The sequence below is a fragment of the Platalea leucorodia genome (genome assembly GCF_965183815.1).
Source record: "Platalea leucorodia genome assembly, chromosome: 1".
Taxonomy (NCBI): Eukaryota; Metazoa; Chordata; class Aves; order Pelecaniformes; family Threskiornithidae; genus Platalea; species Platalea leucorodia.
Genome location: NC_138823.1, coordinates 117,228,504 through 117,245,180, shown reverse-complemented (window position 1 = coordinate 117,245,180; position 16,677 = coordinate 117,228,504). Strand labels below are relative to the sequence as shown.

The 16,677-nt window shown below is 39.3% G+C and overlaps 1 protein-coding gene across 5 annotated transcripts in view; it reads left to right on the top strand.

The window, feature by feature from the left end:
• The window catches only part of ARPP21 (cAMP regulated phosphoprotein 21), a 202,723-nt gene that overhangs the window by 40,265 nt on the left and 145,781 nt on the right, over positions 1-16,677 (top strand). Inside the window, exon 1 of one of the 5 annotated variants that reach the window (XM_082334126.1) lies at positions 14,470-14,510. The exons of 1 other annotated variant lie outside the window; for it this stretch is intronic. The gene's annotated coding sequence lies outside the window, so the exon portion shown is untranslated. Of the gene's footprint in view, positions 1-14,469; positions 14,511-16,677 lie in introns of those variants that run through there. 3 more of the 5 variants (XM_082334123.1, XM_082334127.1, XM_082334128.1) reach the window with 3 other exon arrangements.

Below are 16,677 nucleotides of genomic sequence, written 5' to 3'. Positions count from 1 at the left end.
ATCTCTCAAAAAACGTCTCTTGTTTACTAGCCAGGCCTTACAGGATTTTTGCATTCACAGTAGTAAGATGGGAAAACGGACATCAAAATGCAGGCTTATTGGCAATGTGCATTTGTGGCTAAAAATATTAATTAGGAATGTGATGAATTAGGAGTCATTGGAATGTGATTGGGAACAGTAAAGATAAATGTTGACATGTTGTTTTGTGACTCATAAATGCATTTTCACCTGGAGTAACCTGTATAGGACAGGTGACTTTATCTTAGAGAAGATTCTGTGGGGTTAGAGGATATTTCAGAAAAGAATGACAACAATGAATAAAGGCATAGAAAAGCTCTCATATGAAATGAAAAACTTGATTACCTTAGAAATAAGAAGACTCAGAGGTGACATAAAAGTACATAAAGCAGTGAATGGTTGCAAACAGGTAGATGAGGAGCCTCTGTATTGCAACGCTGGTGTAATTTATAAACGGGGATGTTTAACATTAGAAAAGAAATACTCTTCGCCTTGACATCAATGTTCTATGGGGTGTCGTTAGCAAAATTCATACACTTGAATCTTGGTCATTTATATGGATAAAGAAAAATATCTCAAGTTTAGTGCTAGGAAACAGCTTGGGAAGAGTTATTTAAGTATTTATTTTAGTTCACTTCAGGATCAGAGGTAGGATTCTGGTAAGATCAGATCCACTATGGTGATTTCTATGTGTGTGTACATGTGCACATCTCACAAAGGCCCCTTCCTTTACAGGAAATATAAGTGCAGTAAAAATAAAACATTTTTTTTCCCTCTAACCCTAGCACAGTAGACCCCAGGAGGCACCTTATTTTTGTACGCTTTTACCTAGAGGGAGAAGAAATTTCTCAGTTGAAATTGTTCCTGAAACTAGGATATAGTATGCTATAGGGACCGAAGTTATTTGCTGGCTGTAGAAGAGGCTGGACAAGAAGACCAGTATAACTTACTTCACTTATGAAATCCTTTAATCCTCCTGAGTTGGTAGACCTTGGGAGTGTGACTGATTGCATCTACATAACACACAGAACTTGGTTTGAATCTTCACAGACCTTCTATGGCATATCTGTGGCAGGGATGTACATTTTTCTTTTCTTCTTTTCTTTTTTGAGGTAGAATGGATCACCTGAAATGACTAAAAAAAAAGAAGGCAAAGTCACAGCTAACGAGAGAGGTGATTTTATGGCTTGATGCTGTGTGTGTGCAGCGTGCTCTGGCGTGTGGCATGACGGTACGATGAGTTTGTGGAGCACAAGAACAGCTGAAGTAGTTTTGGGGCTTTTCACCACTCAAATTCAGTGCAGCGTAGGTTCACGTTCTCTGTCTAGAGCAGGCACGGGCTCCAACACAGATCCCGTGAAGGGAACCTATAGCTGGGTTTTGTCCTGGAGGGAAGCAGTTAATTCACTCCAGGATAAAGCCATCCTTTCTTCCAGCCCAGCAGAGAAGGCTCTTCTGGGTTTAGTGGTAGAAATGGAGTATGTTTCCTTCTCTTTCACAGTCCCTTTGGACAGAACAACAGAGAGAAAAAAAAGGAGATGAAAGTTCATAGCAGGCCCTTTGCAAAAATGAACAGATGGGGGGAAAACTTTCTTATGGCAACTGATATCAAATAATAACAACAAACACTTCCAGGAAGGCCTGAGATGCATGAAGCCATTTGCCTTCTCAATGAAATAGTCTGTATTATATCCCATGAATACTATGACCCTCTTAGAATATGAGAAAGGGGAAGGTGAGACACAAGTAACTAAATGTTTCTTTTTCTGTGGAATTACGTGGAAAATACTAGGATTTCCCACAAGCTGCAAAAACAAAAAATACAATTGTTTTTTCTTTGGTGCAGTAATTACATGGACTGTATTTATATTGTATGCATGATGTTCCAGCACATTGTTCTTTATTGTTCTCAAATTGGTTTGTTTTCTCAGCAAAGCTTGGATTGTTAACAGTGACTTGTTCATCTGAAAGTCCTTGCTAACTTCATGACTGATCTTGTCTGCCTTTGATTAAATTATATTGTAAAACATACTTTCACTTGGACTTTTGTAATTTTTCCAGGTGCCGTTTCTCATCTCACCAGCTTGCCAAGGCTATTTCAAATGATTTTACTGGTAAATAATTCTCTCGAGACATATCACATAGCTAAAAAGCAAAACAAAAGAGAATCTAATTTACCTGAGGGAATGATCCTAGAAGAACACCTACTGCTGGGTATCAAATAATAGTTTAGTAGTACTCCAGAACAGCAAATGAATGTATTCCTCTGTTCCTGGGACTCCCACGTGCAGGACATCACTGGGAGAGCTGGAACTTGAAGCTTCTGATTCCATCATAAACTGAGGTTTGTTTGCAAAACAGATAGTTCCTCTATTGCAAAAATAATATCACCTTCTATTCCAGGTGCAATAAAAGCAGTTGAGTACTGACCTGAAAAAATTAGTTATTGTGCCTCCAAAGTAAGCTGCTATAAACAAATATTTTTACTTCACAGTCCACCTTCATGGACATAGTTTTTTACTGTTGGAATCAAGCAATTGTTTTGGCCTGTAATCCATTACTTTTCTTTCTTTTATTTTTCCTTCCGGCTTTCAAAGAGGCCAGTAGTTACATCTGTTAGAGTTAAGACACACTGCAATGACTTTTCTGATACTGGAGCCCTGTAGCACATTGGCTATGCAGAAGCAAGGAGATAGGCTTTTCTGTCTACATGATCTATAACGCTGTGCTGCTAATTCAAGAAGAGTGAACTATTTTTAGAGGTTACCAAATGACTCAGAATAAAGAAGCAATTGTATAACAGATGCAAAACCGAACATTCAGATTATCCGGCTGTTAAAAAACTGGAAGAAATCAACCTAATTTCAGTTCAGCTGGAGGGAGTAGGCTTCTTTAAGAGCACCCCAAGTTAATTTAAAGTGTGTTCCTGAATATAGAACCTTTGCTATCATGAGTTACAGACGCTTTAAAAAAACAAACAACCCCTTTCTCCCCCTTCTGATGACAAATATGAATTTTAGTGCAAGAGATTTATGCCAGTGTTTGATGTTGACTGCATTGCACCTAGTTTTAAATCCCATTAAAAACTGCTTATCTTATTAAATGAGGAGTTTAATAGTATGCTTGGATAGTCAAGAGCCAAAACAAGATCGGCAGTGTTTTCACAGAGTAGGAAAAATGATTAAAGTGATGATGACTGAGTACGTACTAAGTGTCAGCTCTGTCAGGATCATAGGCTTGAGATTTAACTTTTAATATAGTATTTCTCAAACCTTATTGATTGTCACTACTTAAAATTCACAAGTTCCCCTCATAATGCTTCAGGAACATTGAAAATGTCACTACAAACTCAACACCTGGAAAGTTTTGCATTTGAGTTAAAAAACCAAAAATGACTGCAGTGTTTACTCTTAAATGAGACAACCTAACAGCCTTAATATTTCAGCAGTTTTCTATGGCAGTTTATTAGGTGCACTGCATGAGGTTAAGATAGAAGTTTTTCATTACATAGCAGCAAATAAGCAATTTTTAAAACTTAGCCAATGCTGTATGACACTCCTGTAAAGATGGGCGGTAAAAATTAGACTCAGGTGAAATCAGTGGCATGAATTCAGAAGGGCTTTGATTTCACCCCAGCTGTCAAAATTCTACTTTCTTCTACCAGATGCTGGCTTTAGAGGAAATATTGGTAGTGAATTGACTCTTATTGTATTGTAAGATAGGGTAACCTGATGTGAGCACGCTAAGGTGGAACTACGGGATGGAGTCAGCAGTGGTTGCCTTTGCATATTCAGCTTTGGGGAAAAAAACACATACACAGGATGAACTAGAAGCACTGGCAGACTGAAGGAGGGCATACCCTGTTTTGGCTGAGATGAGGGCTGACAGCAAATTTGCGCTGGTTGAGTAGAGAGGTGGAAATTTTCCTGCTGTGTTGGATTTTTCAGGTTAATATGGTGGAGCTCCTTACTGCTTCTGGGCTAGAGGCTAGGTGTTAGAGAAGCTAAAGCTTGCAGGGCTGTGGGGAAGGAACAGAGCTGTGACAGTTACTAGAGCTGATCTCGGTGTGTGTTTCTCGTATTTGTGATACCTCAGTACAGAGAAAACTCCGCTAGTGAAAGGGAAACAAATTCAGTTCTGCTGCATTTTTTTCCACTTGGCTTTCCAACTCTAATGAATGAAAATTCATCTGGAGAAACACTAATTGGGTTTGACACCACAAACAGAGCAGTAATGGAAGCAGGTTTCTCAGCTAGGGAATCTGATGATCTAACAAGCTGTCTCAATGAGATTAGCTAGTTTAAGGTCTTGTGACATTATTCATTAGTTTTCTAACACAGTATCTTTACAGTGCACTTCCCAATTTGATGTTGTATATTCTTCTGTAGCTGTGGGCTCTGTTCTTTTATACCCAAGATAATGCTTCTTGTTAATTCATTGACAATCAGCAGCAAAAATATAGCACTCCCTGGCACTTTACCCTTTTCACGATATCTCTGAGGATGTTCATTTCAGATTGATGTCATTTTATCGTCAGTGGCAAGGTGACCAGATGAGTTGATCAAGAAGGCATCAATAAGTATGTATAAACGGATATCCGGGAAATTTGTCAATGCTGAAATTAGTTTTATGCAAGAGCACTGGTCGAATATTATTGTATTTTCAGGAATGGTCAAACTGCAGGAGTGTAACAGTTGATTGCCCAGAGGAAGTATCAAAATTCTGTGCTTAGCAAGTTCTTTGTTCATGCCAGCACAGGAATTTGAAAAAGGCAAAAGGGATAGAATGTCTGCAATTCCATGCTATATACATGAGTGTGGCAAGAAAAGAGTAACAGAACTAATGTATGTGTCTATAAATAATACTGGACATGTTTAGGCATCGTTAGGATTGCAGCAAAGCATCCTCTGTATATTGTCAGACTTTAAAATCATCTACAGTTGTTCTTGTGATTACTCTTACTGCTTTTTGTGATAATTCCTTATCAGTGTGAAAAAATCCTATTATTCAAAGTAAGTATTTTGCTTTCATGTCAATCTAAAATAAAACTTGGTTGCTATCATAGAATAACTGTGTTTAACTGAGAGGGCAAATGTTAGCTTCAGTTGCAGGGACACAGGAGTTGCAGAGAGAAAATGTGCTGTGCTGCTCCTTTGCTCATCACAAAATTGTAATGTGGAAGAAAAAGTGTTTCATATCCATAAATAAAAGTCAACAAACGAAATGCATCTAACAGTATTTGTTTGTCTTGGCAGTTTCACACATTTCTTCTTTTATAATGAATCATAATATGAGTGTAAATATCAATTCCCATCTTTCAAGAATTAGAAAGTTTTAACCACTATTTTTTGTCATTCACTGTGCAAATGAACACTTTGAGTATCATAGGAAAAGCTGTTCACAAATGGAGCACTTCTCAGTTTGGGAATACTTTATCCTATACTGTTTTATTTAGGCTATACCTATAAATAGAAATCAGCTGCTAAGAAATGAGTTTACTGTGCTAAATCATACTGTTTTATTTTGCTACCCAGCTAATCCTGGTAAGGCTACAAAATGGTTAATAGGCAATCTGTAAGATCTTATAAGATGACATTTGGAAATCCTGCAGTCATATTAGTCATTAGCCATGGCAATATTCTGCCATAAGGCAATGAGTCAGACGATTGATTAGAGAACCTCATCATGATATACCCTCCGGCATGAATATGGAGAGAGGGAAAAGGAAAAGGAGAGTGCATGGGACACAGGACAGGAACATGGAGGAATAGAAGGACAAAGAAAGTCTGAAAGAGCTTATTTTTTAGAGGTAAAGGGTAATGGAGGTAACAGAGAAGAGGCAGACAGCATAAATCATGAATCTTGAGGATCAACAGCGTGTGCTACCCTCATGCTTTGTGAGTGAAGTCCAATATCCCTGGAAAATCTAATTTTTCTTGTACTCTTAGCATCTTGCTCTAGACATGAGGCAGCTGTCAGCCACCTTCCTCACAGGTGTTCAATAAAAGTCGTGGAGCAGATTGGCATTGAAACATTGTCTGGTTTTAATTCTGCCCGTTTTCTCAAATGGATGTGTGGATATGTATGGCTTTATCAGCTATCATCATGTTTGCTGAGGAGCATCAGCAAAACAACCAAGAGTGCACAGAAGCTGACAAAAGGCCTACAGGGGACACTGGAGAAATGCTCACCCTTCAAAAAATTGCTGGGCATTGCAATTAAAAGGAAAGAGCTCTGCTATTTAGGGGTTTGTGATGCTTTTACTGATGGCCATGCTACGACTCCCCTGCTGCTGTTTTGGAAATAAGCACGCCACTTTTGGCTGTGATGCTCAGGTATGCAAGGCTGGGTGCCTGCCCCATCCCTGCAGTCAATCTTAAAAGCTGCCAGCTCCTGGTAGGAGAAAGGCAGGACACAGAAAAGACAGTATTGTACAAATAGTAAGAATGATAGACACAAGAAGAAATCACTTGTACAGCTAAGGTTTTACTGCAGCACGTATTTTTTTTTTTTTAAATCCAGCTCCCTAATGTGTGCTTTTCTCCATAGCAGGGTATGATGACTTAAGGACCTTATTTGCAGTATTTCCAAACGTCTGGGTCTGTCTTGATTTATCCTGAATCAGATTCATTTAGGTCCTCAAGTGATACACAGTTCTATCAAAAATTGGTGAGCTTTGTAATTTTACTCCTGCAGATTTAGTACTATTTGTCCAATATACTTGTATTATAAACAGTCAGAGGCACTTGTGCCTTTAATGCAGGGGAGCTATTAAGTAAGATACTCTCCATAAAGGCACTATCTTTTCTGGGGTTCACTGGCTTTCGTGGTCTGCAAGGCTCATCTCTTTTCTTAGGCATTTCAGGAAAGAGGTTCCTAGTTTTGTTTATGTTTATAGGAAAGCGATCACAGTTATAATACAGGGAAAAGCTGATCTGTTGGGGGTTTTTTTTGGCTTATTTTCTAAGTATTCTGATTTGTATGAAAATACTGTGTCTGTGGTAAACACTTACTATAACTACTTTATAAATCAAAATGAATAATTTGTTGTTTGCGCTTTTAAAAACTGTGTTAATCAATACCAAACATTTCAAAAGAATACATACAGATGATATTATTGGCAAACGAGATTGCTGCTGAGATCAATGTAAAATTCCCGTCTTCAATGAGACTATTTTCAGACTGGGATGTAGTATGTTACATTTTTACAGACTGCCATTACATTAACTCATAGTGATGGATACTCCTTTCCCGAGAATTACAACAGCCACCAGAAAGATCAGAAGAAACAGGTGTGAAGAAGAAACTAAGGCACTAGGAGATGGGTTGAATTGCTCGAAGTTATCCATTAAATAAAAGGTAGAATCAGGATCAGAGCACTGATATTTGAAGTTGCTTCACATGCAGCTTTCTCCGGTGATGCATGGCTCATCTTTCTTGGGCTGTGGAGATCTCATATAGGTTGTAACAACAAAATCAATTTTAAGAACAAGCTTCAGCAGATTACTCCCCACCGCCACTAATTACTTTTCCTAGTGGCATCTCGCCTTTCTGCCCTATCTCCATGCTTATGAAGCACTTCCCCTCTCCATCATTTACTTCTGGGAGCCATGAAGCTCTCTTGACATTGACAGAAAAGGCAAGACAGAGAGAAGGCTTCTTGCCTCACATGCTCATATAAGCAGTGGATCACAGGGCCATGTAATACAGTTACAGATTTGAAACAAGGCTCCCGTTCACCATGCTTATCTCACTTTCAAATTGTGTAATACATCTTTTCTTCTTCACAAGGAATCTCAGAGGGCCTGTGTCCAACTCCTTTTTGGGGGAATGTGGTGGTATAAACACAATTATCTTAAACAATTACAATTTCATAACATAAATATTACAATAAACAAAATATTGTTGAAAGCTACATAGCATAAGGATAATGTCATATGTCATTAAAATACATTTATCTTTTAATTGTCATATTAATCAGTTGATCCTGTGGGCTGTAAACTTATCACAAGTTTGGGCTGCGTTAGGAATGGGCCATAAAACTGTAACTGCAAACCCTCATGCCACTTATTAAACTGTGACTAATTTTACCTGTTCTGACATTATTATCAACCTTCTCCAGTTGTTTTAATAACTTTGTATAAAGAGTAGCTTGACTGTTTTATTATATTTGTGTCTTGCTCTGTGATGTCTCATTTTTAGGACGAGAGGAAACGGCCTCAAGCTGCGCCAGGGGAAGTTTAGGTTGGATATTAGGGAAAACTTCTTCACCGAAAGGGTGGTCAGGCACTGGAACAGGCTGCCCGGGGAAGCGGTTGAGTCTCCATCCCTGGAGGCATTTAAAGGACGGATAGACGTGGTGCTCGAGGACATGGTATAGTGATGGACTTGGCAGTGATATGTTAATGGTTGGACTCGATGATCTTAAGGTTCTTTTCCAACCTTAATGATTCTATGATTCTATGATTTCTTTTGTGTAAGTGCTATTACTTCTGTAAGTACCTGAAGAAGTCCAAGGACTACACCGTTTTCTTTAGGGTACAATTATTCCTGGACAACATTGGAAAATGCATGTCTAAACATAGATGTGTCTAAACATAGAAAACATGTGTCTAAACATAGAAACTATTTTACATGGAAATAACCATCAAGATTAACGGCTACTGTGGTTCATTATTCACTGTATTTTAAGCAAGACTATCTGCAACGCGTCAACAAACTAAACAGAGTTAGGGCCATGGTCCAATCTTTCAAGAGCATATAGGATGTCTCTTACGCTGTTCAAAAGACTTTGTGTGTGCATGCATTCAACTGACTCTCAACAGGCTTGTTCTGAAATTTCTTGATGGGCATGTAAATTTGACTGAGGAGTATAATCTGGCCCCTTGTGAAAGCCTAACACTCTCTGTCCAAAATGTCAGGAGGCTTTGAATGTAAACTTACATATCCTATAGATATCTTAGTCCAGTGCTCTTGAACCCAGAGGCAGCAACGAAAGATGAACAACCACAATAGCCACAGAAAGCAGATGAATCCTGAGAAAAACAGATTTCAGGAGCACTCTATCTATTTACACAGAGCAGTTATACGATATCTAAGGGCAAATGGTGAATCCCTGAATCACATGTTGATTAAAGCTGGAATAGCACAGAAGTTGCCAGTTTTTTTGAATGCTGAGCAAAGGAACTTTATTAGAAAAGTAATGTTATTCTGAGACCTACTCTCTTTCTGCATCTGTCTCTCTTTATCCATCTCTGCTATTTGTTAAATTTCTGCCAAGAGCCTGCCTGCCCTCTAAAGCCTGGCTTCTAGCTACAGATTTAAAGAAATAATAGAAGTGTTTTATACTTTTTCTTCATAATGTACTCCTAATAACTTCTTGTAAGATACGCAGCATCCAAGACAAGATTAGAGAGAATGGAAGGACAGATTTTCAATTCCTTCAAGTTTGTTTTCTTTTTTTTTTTTAAACTACAGAACATTCTGTGATGTTAGGGAGTTTCATAATTCACATAACTGAAATGCTGATGAGTAGCAGCCTTGGAATGAGACCTTAACTGAAGATAGTAGGATGATCATATAGTTTACTCTGTGGGCCTTGGATCAGGCCCTAAGAAATTTTTTTTTAAGTTGTTTCCTCTGTAGGACCACATAGTTGCCATACTCATCACGAGGTGTTCAAAAGCAGACCAAAGTATGGTTATCATCTCTCAGGATTTTCATGAGGCTGGAGCTACACTGTATTGTTGTGTTGTCCTGAACTTCCAGGGAATTATTTAATTCAGTATGCCTCCGGGGTTTTCTGTGACACTGGAAACTGATTAGAAATTTAAAACATATAGCATTAAAAAGAAAACAAACTGAATTTGAAAGAGAACAGGCTTTTCTCACAAAGAAGCCAATTTTCTTATCTGTTCCACCAGCAGATCAGCAGTAGGAGTTAATATAAAGGCAACACACAGGTAAATGGCTCTGGCAAATGAATCTTCATCTTTCTAGGTGTCCCATGCTTGGTTTAAGCGAATATGTCATTCATAGCTGGCTATCCAGTGATTCAGTCATGACAGGATGTGCTTTTCTTCCATTTGGGAGTAGATCCCTATTTGGATTATGTATGTATTTGCATAGATATTGGCTCCTGCTTTACTAACAGGGGAGAGGCATAAAAGGGAACTTCCCTTGGAATGGCAGGAAATAAATTTTTTATATGCACAGGTTCCCTGTAAACTTAAGGTCAAGTTTACTAGCCAGCAAACGGGGTAAGGGTAGCCCTTTTTAATTAACCCATTTTTTCCCCCATGGCTGTCAGTAAATTTACATTTGGCTGCAAGAATCCAATTTCTGTTGGCAGCACAGGCATTGAGACATGTACAGCTTGTGCAGATTGCAGCCTGTATCAGTGCTTAAATACTGAGCTCTGAATTTCATTGCTAGGCTGTTCAGTGCCCCCACAATGTCTTTCAAAGTCTTTTAGGCTCTGGTTTATTGTATTACCTTTGTCAGTCTGAAGTGCAGTAATTTATATTTGTCACGACTGCCCTTCATCTGGTGTGGTGCAACCTTGAGCTTTTTTGTCTTGTCTTTTTTATCAGTGGAGTCCGGTATTTTGAATAATTAAAACCACATAAATAGTTGATCTTGGTGATAACAGCATACAACACTAAGATGTCTTATGTAAAAGCCATGTGTCTTTACTTCTACTGCCTCATTTTCTTGAACTAGATTAAAAAATTGTTGTCATGAAAAATTAAAGATTATAATAATAGGCATTATTATCCTGTTTACTACATGCTGCTAATATAGCGAGATTTAGGTTTCTCCTGAGGAATGGTTTGATGTATATTTGTTTTCAATTAAATTTGCATATGCCGCTTTAAAGAGAAAGATACTCTATTTATCTCTCTATTTGCTTTCACTGAGGAGGGAATAAAAGTTCCATACTTCTCCCCCTTTGCTGCATCACTGCAGGAGAGCCCTGTATTGTGTATCATAAAGAGATTGGGAAGCTGGGTAATTAATCATGAGCTTTTATGTAACAGAAAGTTTAAAATTCATTAGCTTTATATCAGAGTGAGTGTTATGAGGGAGAACATGTTGTGAATGAGAGGGAGAGCCTTATAATTAAGGAAGTGTGTAAATAATAATGAAAGTCATTAGTGCCATTCAGTTTGTAAGAATGTCATAATGTAATTGGAGCATTAAAGTGAAATTTGCGATGACAAACATTAACGATACAAAAGAGAGAAAATGTGGTTATCTTTAGTTTGACAGATAATGTCAGCTTTCTCACAAGGCCCAGATGGTGCACAGGAAAATGTTATGAACAGTTTTATTTTAATATTTTTATGATGTGATATTTGGGAATACAATGTCACAAACACACAAGGAGGTTTGCATTCGTGAACCAATAGTGCCTTGCAGAGTACAGAGTCCAATCCTGAGCGACCAAAGCAATAAATAGGGAAAGTCTTGTCTTTGATGCAAGATCGTTGTTGCAACAAAGGTGAGGTGTGATGTAGCACAGGATTATGAGGCTGCTAAGTTTTCTGTCTGTCTCTCTCTCTGGATATGCACTTTGAATCTTTCTCTCCTTTTAAAAAAAAAAAAAAAAGAAGAGGGGGGAGGGAGAAAAGGAAGAAAATGATTTAACAATTATGCGGGAAATTATATGATGCTAAAATTGTACCATGTTCTGCTCTTTCAATGAAGGGACTTTCTACAGTATTGCACATTGCAAAGGCTATAATTTTAGGGCGTGAAAAAATGTAGATTCCAAACAAAGGAAAATTTAAATATGTCTAGTGGATAAGGCAAGGCGAAACAAAAAGAAGGCAGCTGGAGAAAATTTGGGGGAACTGTATTATTTTAAGGGCAGTGACTGAGAAATAACTATGCTTAAGACTCTAAGACCTGAAAGGTCCAAGACCTCAAAGTGCTGGAAGCTGAAGTATCTGTCTGTCTTTGTGTTCTGTCCGTGAAGTACAGCGTTACGGCATTTCATACTGCCCCCATCACTTCGTGTTGAATGGCCCTAATTTTTAGATAAGCAGTCATTCATTCTTTACTGTCTCTTTTCCGCAGCTCACTAGCCAACACAAAAGTTGATTCCAAAGTGTTCAAGAGAAACACTGCAAATTGCTGAACTGATGCTAATCAAACTCATGTTCTGCTAAGAGTCTTAGGAAATGAATCAGTGGTCCCAAATGAGTGAAACTGGAGAGGTGAGGGTGTGCTGGAAAGCAGTACGCTCTGCTCACAGGTACAGGACACGTGCTAAGGTTTTAACGGTGGTTGGACGGGGGAATAAAGAGCACATTGGGCCAGTGCAACGTAGCAATCCCCACGCCTTATCAAATGATTACCTCAGTAGGATTTTAACCCACAGCTCCTTGAAAAACCTCTAAGACTCCCCCAATCACATGACAAAGGCCACATTTTTACTAGTTTTATCACCAGTGACAGAACTTGAGAGGGTTTTCAAACGACACATAGCAGGAATTATTCTCTTCTTACTGTAGGGCTGCTGCTACTGTTGGGGGTTTTTGGGTAGGACAGTTTAAAGTAGAGTCACAGTGACTATGCTAAATTATGGTTACGTCTGTGCCTTTTCTGGTCATTGTTACTGCGCATAAACAAAACTAACATGATGATACATAAGCTGTAAAAAGAGGCTGTCAGATACATTGCCTCCAGTAGTTTGTAAAGGGCTGGTTTTGGAAAGCATGATTTAGCACAGGTTGGGGTTTTTGGTTTGTTTTGTTTTTTTTTTTCAGGTTGCTCCTGTTCTTTGGCACATCTGCACACTGTTTTGCACATAAAGCACCATGTGGCCTTAAAGGGGGCAACTACTTCATCTCACATGGATTGTGAGGGGAACTGATCTGCCAGCAAATTATGTCACACTCTTTACACCCTCTGTTGTGGAGGGTCTCCTCATCTCCTCTTGAGCAGTGGTCACGACCAATGGTTGTTGTTTGCCGCTTCTCTAACTGAACAGGTTAATAAAGCTGGGGGTTGGGGGTGGGGGGTAAGCACAGATGGTCACAATTTTACAGAATAAGAACTAGCCTTTCTTGTCTTTACCTTTAGTGCAGTTCTAACGTTTATACACCAATTTGTGTATAGATTGCAGATTTTGAGAATTAGTCTGTGATCTGGCAGGTTCATCCCTGTTTAGGTAAGACATTTTTTGTAGACTTCTCTTTTAATTATTCCCAGTACAATAGTGTTTAAGATGTGACTATGCACAGTACTGGCGGCCACATCGTGAAGCCGTTATATTATTTTTACCCTGTTTAGACTCAGACAATATCTCTATTGACCTGAGTGGGAGTGACCTTAGCAAAGATAAAGCCCAACCTTTTTCTACAAATAGGCTTTGGATTGGGGATCCTAAAAGAGCAATAATTTTCAAGCCTTTTTATAGTGATGTACTGAACTCCATGACTTCATGCTTATGGTCCTGAGTCACCAACCCAGCCTTGCAGTTGCATCCACAGGAGGTCTGAGGTGGCAGCAGCTGTACAGAAGTCAAGGCCAGTGCCACTCTCTCTGGGAGGTCCCCATTGGATTCCTCTATATTATAGTTCAAATGCAAGTCAACATTTAGGCATTGTGGGCGGCAGGAAAGCTTGAAGTCCCAGGGTTAATATAGGTCTGTGTTGTGCTCGTTGGAGGCCAGTGCTGTGGCTTCCTGGCCGAGCCTCAGAGCATACTGGAGTGAGGTAGGGTGGGCTGCAGGAAAGCAACACATCCAACTTACGCAGATGCTGTGGCCAGGATCCCTTTTAGAGATTCCGATGGGAGAAGTTAAACAGTATTCCTAAAAAAATGTAAAGGAAAACTGAAAAATGGTATCTGATTGAAGAATATCAACACACTAGTATGGTATCAAGTTATTTGTGAAAAATACCTGCAAGGTAGGTCTGGGCCTGATGTCAATGGGAGACTTCTCTTAATCTGTTACATTCAAAACATGCTTCTAAAAGAAGACTTGATGTTTCTAGAAGCAAAAGTTAAGAGGGCAACATGTTCAGGGGAATTTCAAAGGGAGAAAGTGGCAGTTGATGAGTACTCTGGGTTACAGGGGCTGATTGGCAAGTCTTCTTTTCTTCACCTCCAAATCATTTGCCAACTTCAGTCTCTTAAGTTTTCATGTGGTATCTGATCTACACAGTGGCACTGCTTATTTAACAGGCAGTGCATTGGGTTGCATCTATGTGCCCTGACCGAAACACAGGACAGAGACGTGCTGAACGTTACCTAGACCCAGACTCCTCATGAGATGAAATAAATAGCTGAATTGAAATACCTCACAATCTGTATGATTGTTCTGTCTACTTACAGCTACTTACTTACTCTGTCTACTTACAGGATGATGGTCTTTGTCTCAAATACGCCGGTGTTGCTTTTGAGTGTTAAACCAAGCCTACAGCTCCAGAACAATTGTTTCCTGCTATTCTTAATATTGCTATGGCAGGATTTCTTAGAAGGTAAATGGGGATTCCTCTCGAGATTTTTTTTTTTCCCTTTTTCCCCTCTCTGTCATTTCCTAGATCCGCTTGCTCACCCAAGAAGTGGACTAGCCCCCCGGCTTCCCTTCTGCCAGGATATCTTAAGGACAGATGTAGATCTAGTGATGGTTTAGCAGAGAGAGAGGCACCATGTACTTCTGAAAGCCTGTACTACCCACACCTTATTGTGGTAGCTGAAAATTGTCACCAAAGCTTGTCAACTCTCTAGGTGTGCTGGGAGGAAAGCTAGGCTTTTATACTTTTTTTGAGACAAAGGGCTGTGTTAAAGGCTTTTCTTGGTGAGATCTTGATGGGAAACTGCTTTGTGCTAGTGAAGTTGTTTGTGATTCTTATGGCTCCTGTGCTGAGGGCTGTAACCACCCTCCTGCAGATGCTGTGTTTGTCATATGTCTCCTTAGAGCCACTCATACTTGTGAGCCAAGCAGTTCCTGGGCTCTTAGGTGACCCTGAGCCATTGGATTATTAAAGCTCATAAATCCTATTGAAAGACTTTGGAATTTCCTCAGCCTGATTTCTTCCCTACAGTACTCTAATATGTGTAGGTAGTGCACATTCCCCACAATGAATCACAGATCTCAAGATAACCAACTCATTGCATTCCCTGCCTGGGACTCTCCCTCCTCCTCTTTTTCTCACCATTTTCTCTCTGGCCCATCCTAACACCACAGCTCACAACATTCTTGCTGACTCTTTCTTCTTATTGCTCTTTCTCTTACTCACCACTGCTTGTTTTGTCTCTTTGCCCTAATGTGCACGCTGCACATATATATTATACAAAATACCGTGATGCTAAGTTCCTACATCAGAGATGTGCTTCTGTCCAGAGCAACTGAGAGCTGCCCGCTGCCTGAATTTCTCAACCTCTCATAGCTCTTTGAATGTTGCCTGCAATATGACTGAGTCAGAAGGGTACTGGGATGAGCCCTCTGTGTGGCCTTTGGCTTACTTTGGATCATCCGTTTTGAGCTGCCAGCCACCCTTTAGCCCATGAAACAGCCCACTGTCCCTCCAACGCTGTGACCTGAAAGTCCCCCGGCCCTCCTGCCTATAAACATAAATTAGGGAGAAGGCTACAACAGGAGAGACCATTTGCACCAACGCTAGCTGTCAAAGCTAGAGTTCAAGTTCCTGCTCATTTTCTTTTGAGAGTCACAGTTGAGCAGGAACTGCAGTTTCTGATCTTAGGGGGGATCAGATGACTTTTTTTTCATGGGCTAAGGAACTCCACACTGGAATATCCTTTTCAAGATACATGGATATGGCACAATAAACACTTTGGGATTTCTAAAAGAAACTAAGAGGGGATTTGAAATGCCAAACACAAAGAAATGATGCTTTGCTTTTAGTGGGGGAAAAAAAACCAACCTTCCTCAGCCTCTCTAGCAACAGATTATATTTTTAAAGGATTGTTCATTGATCTTCCTCCGAAGAGAGAGTCTTAGATTTAGGTACCTGATCTTAATCCTAATGAAGTCCATTGCAACATTCTCACCGTCTTCAGTAGGAATAGCATAAAGCTTCAGGTTTTTATCAACTCTGAGCTATCAGTACAAGCTGTATGCAAATTGCTTGGTTAATTTTCCTTTACTTGTGATATTGTAGCTGGAATAAATATTTCAGCTCTTCCTGAGAAGTGTTTGAAACTAGAGCAATTTGGCTATATTTATGTATTGTAAAGTGCCATTTTAAATAGAAGTGCAGTATTTTTAAGTCCATTGGCAAATTATGCATGATTAATTTGTTTGTAACACATAGGACATGAAAACGGAAAAAAGTTTAAAATAAACCCCTAAGACTGATCTCTTTTACAGAAGATTATGATAAAATACATCAACAGTTAGTTTACCATACTGTTGTGCCTCAATCTGAATCATTCCATAACTCCAAAACACAATAGACTTTATATGCTAGCTTTGTTTCACTGAAAAATGACTAGAGGCAGAAGAAGCGTGCAACCAGTCATGCAAGCTTTTGCTAACATATTAAGTAACACTGCATGCCTTCTATTACAGGAATCTCCTGTGATTGCAGAACTGCATGAAGCTCTGTATGTTTGTCCGACATCACATACTTCCAATCTGATGCTGGTTTTTGAGAGCCCACTAAGGTTTTCTTGATTTCTAAG